This window comes from Mus caroli, chromosome 10 (genome assembly GCF_900094665.2).
Source record: "Mus caroli chromosome 10, CAROLI_EIJ_v1.1, whole genome shotgun sequence".
NCBI lineage: Eukaryota > Metazoa > Chordata > Mammalia > Rodentia > Muridae > Mus > Mus caroli.
The window spans coordinates 51232726-51245912 of NC_034579.1; positions in this window are offsets into that span (position 1 = coordinate 51232726).

Below are 13187 nucleotides of genomic sequence, written 5' to 3' on the forward strand. Positions count from 1 at the left end.
ACACACACACACACACACACACACACACACACACACACACACACATACACACACACACACACTAACCCTTTTGGTTAGGGATAAAGGGTGGTTATCAGGGTGTTGCCAGTACTAGAAAAAAGTAGGTATGGTGGTAATCCCAATCTTTGGGTGGTACAGGCAGGAGGATCAACAGTTGCTGTATAGGAAGTTTCAAACCAACTGGGACACAGGAAACATGTCTTAGCAGAAGATGGCCTAGTAAGCCATCAGTGGAAAGAGAGGCCCATTGGTCTTGCAAACTTTATCTGCCTCAGTACAGGGGAACGCCAGGGTCAAGAAGTGGGAGTGGGTGGATGGGGGAGTGGGTAGGGGAGCGGGTGGGGGACTTTTGGGATAGCATTGGAAATGTAAATGAAATAAATACCTAATTTAAAAAAATGTCAAAACAGGGACAAAACCAAACCAATCCAAACCCAACAGGTTTTGGACACAATATTACATTTATTTTTTTTATTTTTTTGTCACAGACATTTCTAAAGAGTCTAAGGATCCATCATTTCTAGGGTATTTTATTCTTTTTTGCTTAGTTCTTCCAACTTCTGTTCTTACCTTAAAGCATCAGTCTTTGTATCAAGCAGATTGCTTGGTGCTTCTCTGCTTGCATGGAAGGCAATAAGTATCTCTACTATTATCCACACTCCAATTCTGGAGAGTCAAAAGTCCATGGGCTAGGTGGATGTTGTCTGAAGATCCAAGTGCTGCCAAGCAGATCCCTGTGTTCTTATGATAGAAACCCGAATCATATGTGTAGCTGCTCAGATAGGAGGTTTGTTGCTCTAGGTTTTGATTTTCTCCCACGGCAAGTACTAAGCAGTTGGGACAGCCCTCAGCTCTTGGTAGTAACATCAATCAGTGCCAGGCAGTTTTTGCTCCAGCCCTTTGGTGTCATGACTTAGCCTCTAATACCAGCTAGTGTTGCATCTTGCACAGTATCCTGAGTCTTTAAGCCCTGGCTGCTCTCTGGAATGTCTTTCAGTGGCCTGAACCCTCAGTTTCTTGGCATTTTCAGTATTAGCTTCCTGTGTGCCCTTTACACTTGGTTGCCCTTTGCATGCCATTACTTACTTGCATGTTGCTGTTGCTACCATCAACACAACAGCCCTTATTATTTCCACCACTCTGCATGGCTGCAAAGCATATGTATTCTGAGATCAATGGTTTGTCTGGACTAACTTAAAATGCAGTAAGATTGACTAGCTATGTAGCTAGAAGGGACTGTAAAGCGTGGGTATAGTATACTAACTGGGTGGTTCTAATTTACACCAATAGCAACCAATGGTCAGGCCAATGGCAGCCAAGTATAGGTATAGCCCTCCTATCTGCCAGTCACAGCTCTTTGCTGTGTAGGGGCTGTGTTCTTCTTTCCTAGGGCTGGATTGATGACAGCCTTTGAAAGGTCATATCAACCAGACGTGGGGCTCTCTAGAGATGCTGTAGGCCAGGTCATGTAAAGTTCACTTGGGCTAGTCTTGCTCCCAGTGGAAGTTTCCACTGCTCACACAGGCTGTGGACTCCAAACAGAAGCCGTCACTCCGCTAGCTCTCGCAGCTGGAGTGCCATTCTTTCTGGATAGCTCTCCATTCAAGGATATACGGCATTAGGGAAGCTTTCTCAAATGGCATATTCTCAACAGTTTTATTTGTCCATGGAGAAACATCAAAAGGTGCTTATAGAAAAAGACTTTAACAAAGGCTTAACCAAAATTCTTAACAAGATTTAACAGTGATCAACAGTGTTTAACCTTTGCCCCAATACCCAAGGTGGGCTGGGTCCCTTGATTTGTGTCTGTTTGAAAACATTTGGCTTCTGTGCATGATGCTTTTTATATGATTTTTACTAACTATTCACAGTCTTAAACCATTTAGTACCTTTGTAGTCTTCTGGCTATAAGAACTCCTTCAGCTACCTGCAGCTAAAAATAATGGCAGCTAGGCTAATTGAATAAAAGGCACCATCCTAAAGTCATAAGCTGTGTGACCAGTGTCTTATCGATCTTGAAATAAGCCAGAGGGGGTGTAAAACAAGAATTCTACATGGATTATTAATTAAGTAGAAACAGAACAAAAGCCAACAACAGGAACGATTAGTAGTGGTCACTATGGGCAGCTGGATGACCCTCACACCAAGAAGACAGCACAGATGTGTTGGAAGAGAGGGAAGAAGAGCAGAGTATTTTTTGGAACCACTGGTGTCTTAACAGGATTCAGGCTCATAATTTCCTATGTGACTCATCTGGCATTGCACAATTGATGCTTTGAAAGTCTATTTCCTCAAGACGTCGGCATGGTGTTACACTGCGGCTTCCTGATGCACATTTTTAACTCCTGTAGTTTCTTAAAACATGTTTCAGACTGCTGTGTTTACCTGTTGGATGGACTACTTTATATTCATTAAAAATGTCTTAACAGCTTTACCACATATACTCATCCCTTTAATTTTTTTTTCTAAGTCTAATTTAACTGTAGGAGTCTGAGCCATTAGCCCTTCAGTATTTCCTGTGTTATTTTGAGATATTTTTTCAAAAGAGGGTTTGGTCATGTGCTGAAAATAATTGTCAGTCAAATCATTATTCTTCATTGAGAAAGAGCCTGAAACTATGGGGTACTTAAAAACAAGCGGAGTGGGGGAGTGAAGCTGTTTCAACCCCAGAAGCAAAATCTCCAATCTAGAAGAGTAGGTTCCTTTTCAATTGATAGCATAAAAAACAACATGTTCTTCACAGAGAAACCAAACCACAGATACATGTACAAGGCGATGGGGCAGACTTCAGAAGGAATAGTGAATTTTAAAATGTGTTTGCTCTAGTTTGTGAGGTTTTTATCCACAGATGCCTAATCTTTATTAAGACTCGAGGGAACAATTACATTCATATCCAAAGTTAGAAGGCTATTATTCCCCACTTTCAAGAATTTAACAGTAAGTTAAATCTCTATTATGGTTAGTACTTCATAACCTACTGTAAAATCATGACTTACTTTTTCAGGGGCTTAGCTCTCCTAAGAAATACATATGCTGATGAGCACCGTGTCTGTTTACTCATTTGTCTTTTTATGTTAATAAAATTTCGGATGTTGTCACTAGAAGCAAGTGTTCAGTTTGCCAACATTCCTTTCGGAACTCCACTATGTTTAGACAGTTTTAAAACAATCAGCATCCGGCTGAAGCATCTGATAAACTGTAAAGCAGGAATAGGTACTTTAATTTTAGAGTAACTATGAGTGATTTCCTCTCCTTGCAAGTCTGCCGTTTCTTGTCCCCAGGATCCAGTACTGACTGAGAGCAAGTTGCCACTGGATTCTGCATGGACGAAGGCAAAACGTGTAAGTAAGACGCCTTTATTATCAGAGTCATGATCACATTAAGTTTCTTGGTTTAAGGAGCATGAACTCTATAAATAATTCAAAATGTACTGAAAGAGTTAAAGCTTTGCTTTGTATGGCAAATCATGGCTTTGAGACAACTTGTCCTAAGTTCGTTCAGGGTGGAAAACTCTGAGGATGTTTAACATAGAGCAAAGTAGTTTAAGGAGGTATTTCCAAAATTTGTGATAGCCAAATAACCTCAAGGACATTTATGTTTGCATTCTTTCTTGTTCTCATCCTAGATGAACATAGGGTTTCCTTGCTTGAGATGAAGAAATGAAGAACAATAAACTTGGCTCATCACTTCCAACCTCCAGCTAAGGTTATTAAAAGCACAAAGTGCTGATGTACAACAGGGGTGTTCGGGCCCCATCTAACAGTGCTCAGTCCAATGGTTGTGTGAAAACTCTAGCCTGTTTTCTTCCCCTTAGTGAGAAATCTTTGAAATCCAAAAGGACTTATGAACTTCAAAAAGGTGTGATGGCCAATTGTTTAAGCCCCGGTGAGAAAATTCTCCCACGAGTTCATAGAACACAGTGTTATGATGTTAGAAACTCAAATGCTTTTTACACAGGATGTTAACCTCTCACAGAAGCCTGCTGCTGTGATGTGGGAAGTACTGGCTTCCAGGTTTACAAGGATGAGGGCTGTAAACAGGATGTTGAGCGCCACCTAAGGACACAGTGCCTCTCCTTGGAGACATACCAAGGCTCAAAGTTACAAATGCAATGTTGAAGAAAATATTAGAAATTTTAAGTTTTTTCTCTTTGTCTTTTCCATATTTTATATATACCCAGAGAGAAAAACCTTCTTTTAGACATTAGACATTGATAACAATCTTAGACTAGCTTCCAGAAAGCATAATACACAAGTCAGCTTTGTAAAAAGCAGTATATCCTTTTGTGATAACTATTAAAAAGATTTTGTGTGGTTACTTGAGTTCTCTTTAGATCTAAGATAAAAATAAATAAGAATTTTATGTAGCACACACAAACTATTTTTTGATTGAATACAAAGTTTTCCTTTATTTAATTTATAGAAATAAAGCTTTAGACCTTAAAAAAAAATGATTTAAAAAAAAAGAAAGAAAGAAAGCTATCTCATGGTACTGTTTGAAGTTATGACTGACTTTGCTGTGAACATTATGTTTTCAAGTATCATATCCCTGTCCTTTGGAAAGGTCTTTAGCAAAGCACATATTAATAACTGCCTTTGGTGGGAACAGAGAGTCCAGAAAGTTTAAAGGGACACATATGAGAAAGTAAATACACACCTTGAGAATTGTCTCCCTGAGATCCTAATCAAGAGTGAGCAACTGTGGTCATTTGCCTCCCTTTAAAAGCCAGAAACTGCACGGAATCAAAAGAAGGTAGCAAGTATTCTAACTTTGCAAAGAAAGGTTTCCTTACCTCCAATCCCTCAGACAGTGGTTATTCTGAGCCTTCATTTCTGCCTCCACCCTTTCCCATGAAATGCTCTTCCCTCTGCCCTTCCACCCACCCCACAACACCACACCACACCTCTCCTGGCCTCCTTCTGGCAGCCTCAGGAGACCACTGCAGCACTATCTCATCCACATCTCTTTCCTATTCCTAGCCCACATTTGCCTTTTGCTTCCAGGTCTTGCACTCTGTATTACCTTCTTTTTCAAATGCCCTTTGAACATGTAAGCAAGACCATCTGCTGGGAAAAGGAAAACAGGAGCAGCAGCTGCCTCTGTCTTGTACCGTCTCCTCCTGATATAAAGTGCAACATAATTCACAGTCATCCATTAACTCCTAAGGGCACTCATTCTATAGTGTTCTGAAACCCACACATGGTACTCTTTGTACTTGCCCCCTCCCTTAGCCAGCTCCCCTAGCATCCCTCAGTCAAGATGCTACTTGTTGCTCCCGTGGCATCTATCAGACTAAAGACTAAGATAAACATTTGAAGCAGAGTCCTGGTTTGACGAGTTTTCTGAAACAAACTGCTTATTAATCTTTCCTTGAAACTTTGGTTTCAAATCTGGTCCCTTCCTCTCTTTTCCCTTTCCCTGTTGCCCATAGATCCTCTAGACTCAGCTGCCTTTGATCTCTTTCTAGACTCCTCCTCCTCTGGGCTTTCTAATCCTGGCTGTCTACAGGTATCTGTCTTGTGACCTTATTATTCCTTTACTTTGATTCAGTGATTTTATTCATTCACTACCAATACACAATTGGGAACCAAACACAATCTTTGGATTATTTTTGGTAGCCAACAGTGACAATACAAGCTACGGGAGAACTGGTAGCTAGCCACAAATCTTTATCACTAGTAAGTAGCCAGAAATCAGATCTCAGATAAAATGTCACAGTGCACATACAACACAGTTCAGGTAATGTGGAAAGGAAACAGTTTGTACACTCCAATGGCAATGCATTTTAGGGGGCAAAGACTGACTTGAAAAATGTTATTTGTACATTATAAATATGATAAAAATAATTTTTTATAAAGATACCAACAGAGATGACAGGAGGTAGGGTGAAGTCATTCTTTCCACTGGGACTATCCAAATTGTCATCTGAAATGGTGTGATCTACAGCTTGTTATTGCAGAGAGAAAAACACATACCAAGAGTAGGTGTGTAGACATGTTTGGAGCAGTTTGGCCATGACACAGTGCTCACATATACAGTAGAGACTGTTAACTATAACACAGATTATTACCCTCACATCACTGGTAGTGTGGATCATCTGGAAAGCAAGTAGAACTGTCATCAATCCACTCTTGTATAGATAAGCTAACAAGCAAAAATCAAGTTCATTTGTCACTAAAACATAAGTGTTAGGGTCTAGAGAGGTGGCTCAGCAGGTAAGAGCACTGTCTGTGCTTCTAGAGGACTTAGGATCTTTTCCCAGCATTCACATGGCAGCTTACAACTGTCTGTAACTCCAGCTCCATGGAATCTGATGCTCTCTTTTGTCCTCCTCCATGAGCACTGCACAAATATGGTACATGGACATACTTGCCAGCAAAACACTCAGACACACTAAAAAAAAAAAAAAAAATTAAATTAAATGAAACAACCCCAAGTATAAATCCATGTGGTCTATTTAAAGTATGCAAGTATATTTTTATTTCTGGGAGTGAATATTTCACGAAACATTTTTTTTTTTTTTTTGCATAGTCATAATGGTGAACCTGAAGAGGTCAGCTCAAGACCTTTGGAAAATTCCACCAGGCCCCATCCCCTCCTAGAAGAGAGAGGTCATAAAGCACACAGGCACCCCTCCCCTCTGGAAGGGAGAGGCTAATTACATTTCTCAGAAAGAGCACAGGGGGCATTGACCTTTGTCTACCCAGAGATAAGGCAAGTACTTGCTATCTCATTCCCTAAGGACCAATCAGTTTAAAAGTCACAATGTTCTGCCAATCACATTGTGTCTAGTTGCCGATGCTCTATTCTGCCCCTGGAAACTGTATAAAAACTAGCTGAACAGGCTGCCTGGGTTTGCTGCCTCTCCTTTGGGTACAGGACAACCCCAGAGTGCTAGAACAAAAAATATCTCTTGCTTTTGCTTTGATTCCCCAGCTCAGAATGGTTCACTCAGAGGGTCCCCAGTAGCTAAGGCTCATCAGAGTCTTTTGTTTGTTTGTTTGTTTTTGTTTTTTTTTAGACAGAGTTTCTCTGTGTAGCCTAGGCTGTCCTGGAACTCACTCTGTAGACCAGGCTGGCTTCGAACTCAGAAATCTGCCTGCCTCTGCCTCCCAAGTGCTGGGATTAAAGTCGAGCACCACCACTGCCCAGCTGCTCATCAGAGTCTTACAAATCAAAATATGTTATACATATACTAGTAATTCTCCATGTTGTGAAACTTACCTGTTCTAATGAACAGCATCTATAGTTGTGTGTATGTATGTGTGCATATGCACATAAGTGTATATATGTGTGTATATGTCTATAGAGATGAGAGGACAGCCTTTGGATTAGCATTCCTTAGGAGCAATCCACTTTATTTTTGAGATAGGGTGTATCAATAACATGGAGCTCACAGAGTAAGCAATGATAGCTGGCCAGTCTCAGGCATTCTCCTGTGTCTGTCTTTGCAGCCCTGAGATTATAACTGTTCCTACCATGCTCAAGTTTTGTTGTTTGTTTGTTTGTTTGCTTGTTTGTTTTCATGAGGTCTGCATATGGGACTCTGGTCCTCATGCTTGTCTGGCAAACACATTACTAATTGAAAGCTATCTCACCAGCTCGACGTGCGCGCATGTGTGTGTGTGTATGTGTGTGTATGTGTGTGTTTAAATCCACATTAGATTTATTCTACTCACTAAAACAGCTGAATGTTTGATAGATATTTGTAACAAAAGTTAGGACTTTATTTTGAGAATGTTTATTTTATTTCCCTGTTGTTTGATTTGTTGGTTTGTGATCTATTGGGGTAAAGTGTAGTCCTTGTCAGAGAGAAGCATTTCTATAGAAGGGCTGTCACAGAAGGAAGCCAAGGATGAGATAATAAGAACATGGCAGCTGTACATTTCAAAGATTCTGCCTTTCTGTGCTCACCCTTGTAATTGCTACCTTATCTAGGATGCTAATCTCTTAAATGACAACATTAACAGGGACACAGGATACTCAGGATGTTGCTTCTGTCTCTCTTCCTCCTCATATCCTTTGTTTACCTTTGTTTATCTTCTGTGTCTTTCCTGAAAGAGAAAAGAGAGGCCATTCTCAAAGATTCTGACATTGTTATTGTTTTTTGTTAAAATAAGCATTGGTGTTTTTCTAATATGCTTCTTTCATTTTCTGAGTAATTATCAAGGATCATTATATGGACCTTTTTCTCTCTCTCCTAGTACCTCCTTAAATATTCATAAAAATATACACATACTCATTACTGTCTGCTAAACTCCAAGTTTTGGGCAGCTATGCACAGGTACTTACAGTTTGTTCCCATCAGCCCAGGTATTGCTCTGAATATGTTAAGAACTCAACAGTTGCTTGTTGCTGACTGTTGTGCAACAGCAACGTTGAAATCCCCTTCTGCTGATTCTTTTCTTCCCAGTCTATACAACAAGCCTTTTAAAACTCATGACTTTCGTTGGGGAAGTAGCTTTGGTAGCTTCAGTTATTGACCCAGTTAACGACTAGATGTCTGTGCAGAGAATAGACCACAGTGGTGTAAGTTGGGGTAAACTTGCCCAGTTGTGTACACCGTGGGATCCCCTGCAGTTGCCTCCTTGGGACCTTTCACCAGCTTACTGCTGACTAGTGAACACTTCATTTTTTTTTTTTTTTATAACTACATAGCACTTACAAGAACTTCAGCACAGGCTGGAGGGGTGGTTTATAGTTTAATAGTCTTTGTCATTTTACCATCCCTTGTGTTAGGATTTTAGAATCCATGTCCAGTGGCTTGCAAATGTCTGTAACTCCTCCTCCAGGGAATCCTATGCCTGCTTCTGGTCTTTCAAATGACTTGCATATAGATATGCATATAAATTTTCACAGATTACAGATAAATAATAAAAATGAAAACAATAAAAATAAATACTGTAGACAGTTTAGTCCTCAAACACTGATCTCATTCATGCTCAATAATTTTTGCTTGGTAAAGAACAATGTCCAATGTAAAAGCACAAAAGCGTTGAGTAAATTTGCATGTGCCTCTGATCAGGTGAATAAAAATGAGAATTCATACTTCTCATGGAAGTTGAAACATCTCTGGGAAGGTTGCTTCCCATTCATTGGCTTTTCTGGGACTTTAATAATTTTAATAAAAATAATTTTAATATGTCTCTCTTCTAGAAAGCATATACATTTACAAGGAAACTACAGAAGTTCTTTCTAATGTCATCAAAAATAAAGGATTGAACAATTCTTAAATCTAGAACTAATATTATATGTAGGAAGGAAGATGCAAATATCAATGTTTAAAGGTGTGATTTGAAGATAATTTGACAACAGCATCATATATTTTGAAGAATAAAGTTGTAAATAAACACAGGAGTGGTACATTGCAATCCACATGGTCTGCCAGTTTCAGAAACAACTGATCTCATGACTCACTTTTCAAATACTTTCTCAGTCCCAACCTTGTTTTCTACATGTTGAGTTCATAAGAGTGAAAGGTTTGCCAGAGAGAAGCTTTAACAAAGAGACACGGGGAGGATAGTCACTGGGCTGTAAATGCTTTCAGTCAATCAGAGCCAAACCAGTCTTCTCTTAATTCTTCAAACCTTGTATATTTTAAGAAAATTTAACCCATATGTGTCTTAGTCACATACTCTGAAATCATGGAACTTTTAAAACAACTGTTTAATATCCAGAAAGTCGTTTTGACATTTTTGTCTCTCCCTTCATCCCCAGTCAAATCCAGATCTGCAAGTCTTCATTAGAAATTGATTTTAGGATCAAAGACAGAAGTTCTGTTTGAAACCTTAAACTGATTTTTCCTAGGGAAATGTTTAAAAGCTGGACACAATGGTACATGACAGACAACTATCACTGGGGAGACCAATGAAGAGGATGGAGAGTTCAAGGCCAGTCAGGGAAATAGAGCTTCAAAACTAAAACAAACAAAGATGAGTAGTCCCTCCTAGATAATATGTAAAATATGTGAATATTTTTGTCATGTAAATATATTCAATAAAAGGATCTGAGACAGCTTTTATTTGGGGAAATTTGAAGTGTCAAAACTCTTTTGTTTTTCAGAAGGCAAAATGACCAAATAAATTTGCCAAGTGTTCTTATCATGCGTTTTCATTCAGGGAGATCAGCTAAATTTATCCCATATTAGTCATATCATATCAATCAATGTTATATATAGAGATATTTACTGTAAGTTATTGACTTAGGTGGTGTAGAGATGGCTCAGCAATCAAGAGCTCATACTATTCTTTCAGAGGTCAAACACACACAGACGTATAATTAAAAAGTAAAAATAAAATCTTGGAAAGTGAGTTGGTTTCTATTATCAAGGAGAGGGGGGAAGAAATCTCAAAGTTTATGTTGCCCAATCTGGAGGCTAGCTGCAAATTTCAATCTCAAGGCCAAACATCTGCATGGACACACCCTGAATAATGACTCGGCTAATTATTGCATACTCCATAGCCAATGCAAGTTGACACACTAACAATCAGTATGTCCCAGCAGAGCATTAATCATTGGAAACACCATGCTAACAATATATGCCCTGTTCTCTAAAAGCTCGTAGTCTGGAACAGGAAAACAAACATGCAAACAAAAGTTTTACGATGGAAGGTTAAAAAAAAAAAGAAATAGAGTTATCCAAAGGGCAGAGAAAGGGTGAGGTAAGAGTAATTAACTCTACTTGGTTGTGAGGAAGTAAGCCAGGTACTTGGTTGGAAAAACAAAACAAAACTAACAAACAAAACCAAATCTTGCTTTTCCTTTGTTCTAGGGTGAAAATATGTATCAAATAGATTAATAACAATAATTTTGTTCATTAATGTTCTATGTGCTGATAGATTTCTTGACAACTCATTCTGGACTTTAGTCATCTGCAAGGGAATTGTTATCACAGCCAGTTTGTAATTAAGCAAAATGATATTGGAAATGTTAAATGACTTGAAACTTTTTTTTTTTTTCTAGTGGATTTCAAATTCAAGGTCACTTGGTTAATTCAAAAGTCCACGTTTAAAAGTCTAGTGGACATTGGTCTAGGTGTGGTTGCACACACCTATAATTCAGGATGTAGAGGCAAGAGGGTCTTGAGGAGGTCTGAGCAGGACTCCAGAGAGAAAGAGAGAGGGAGGGAGGGAGGGATGGACGGAGGGACGGAGGGATGGACGGAGGGACAGAGGGAGGGAAAAAGAGAGAGAGAGAGAGAGAGAGAGAGAGAGAGAGAGAGAGAGAGAGAGAGAGAGAGAGAGAGAGAAAACTAAACAAAACAAAATCAACTTTTTAAACCCCATAAACAGAAGTCTATGCCTGCGTCAGTCACTATTGCATGTGGTCTCTCATTCTGAAGCACTTATTACAGCATTTTGGGGTTTACTCTTAGCACAGGCAATATCATTATAGTTCTAACTTTCTATTTCAAATGAACTTGGTACCTATTATTTCAACGAGGAATGTCTGAGGGACAAGCTAACAGCCTAACAGCTCTGTCCGGGAAGAAGATGGTCATGTTGTCATGGTCATACAAGGTAGGATTCTTTTTTTTTTTTATTATTATTATTTTTTTTACAAGGTAGGATTCTTAAAGGAAAGAATGAAGACAGTACAGAGTATTCAACAACGATGCCAGGAGCGCCCTTTGGAGAGCGTACGTTTCAGTTTCAGCCACACTTTGAAAAATCATCTCTTAGGCCTAATGGCAGAAGCAATAGCTTGAAAGAAAAATTCAAAAGGAGCCATGCTTCCATGAAAAGAAGTGATGCTATCAAAGGTAGATGCTGTTCACAAGATATCTGATTCTATTTCTGCCTTTGCATACTTCAAATCCTGAGGGTCCCCTATCAAAGTTCTTCCCTCTGTTGCTGCTGGGCTGCTTTCCCTGTCATTCAGGCCACAGAAGAACCATTTCCTACCATCCAAAACAGGTGCCACAAATTTAGCAAATCTGGTTTTGACAACCTTTTTTTACACCATCTCAAACATAACCTAGTTACATTCATCAACTCATGATCATACACGGGTATAAGTCTATATAGATATAAATATACACTTGTGACAGGAAGAAAAGAAATGATCAAGACCTGTTGGAAAAGGAGTAGCTGATGCATGCAGAGACTGGCAGTGGAAAAAGGTGTGGTTGGTGAGAAGGATGGTAAGGAAATCTGGCTCTGTGGCCCCCGTGCAGTGTTACACCCAGCCACCTGCTATGATACGGTCATTCTAATACCCAGTGGTGTAATTTCCAAACACTAGTCCTTCATTTCTTGTCCAATTCTCAACATGGAAGCCAATGAGACAGTGTTATTACAATCTCCTGTTTCAGCCAACCAGAGGAGGCTGCCTGGGACTTCCCAGCAGAGGTGGAAACTTAAAAGAAAATCATAGTATTCTAACTTACCAGGGCTCTTCAAGCACCTCAGGACGTATTGGGTAAGATGAGTGTGGGCAGCCTCAGGGGATTAAGAAATACTGTTAACTTATCTTACGTGTATACGTATTTTGCTTGCATGTATGTCTGTGCACCATGTGGGTGTCCGGTGCCCAGGGAAATAAGAAGAAAACAGCAATGCCCTGGGACTTGAATTTAGACTATTGTGAACCCGCTATGTGGGTCCTGGGAATAGGACCCTGATCCCTTAGAGGAACATCCAGTGCTCTTAATCATGGAGTCATCTCTCCAGCCCCATCATGAGAGTTTTGTGAGGAGCCTAGTATTTCAAATAATCAGCACACAGGAAATATCCAACAAGGGCAACTGGGAGAAACTTCTGCTTAAAAGATGGTCAATGTCCGGGCACCAGAATATGCTTTGAAAATTACTCTACACACTTCAATTTAACTGTAGTTATTCTTGGAAAATTAAAAAAAAAAAAAAAACGAGAAGACAGAGGAAGAACACAAACATGCACTTCCTTTCCAGGAAGCAATTGATGGCAGCTGCAAACACTGTGCTCAGTTCAGATTCATGAAAAATACCCTCGCCCCACGCTTTTCAAAAGTAGCCCTTAATGCTAACACTGTCTTTCTTATGCATGCATGTCAATGGGAAATTCATGCTTAAAAAACTGGGTCCTTTGTGAAGCCAAGAGTCAAACTTTTGACTCTGGTAAATGAGTCCTTAGGGGATGACCTTAAATTTATTGAAGTCAGGGAGAAGAAATTAAGAACTATATTAA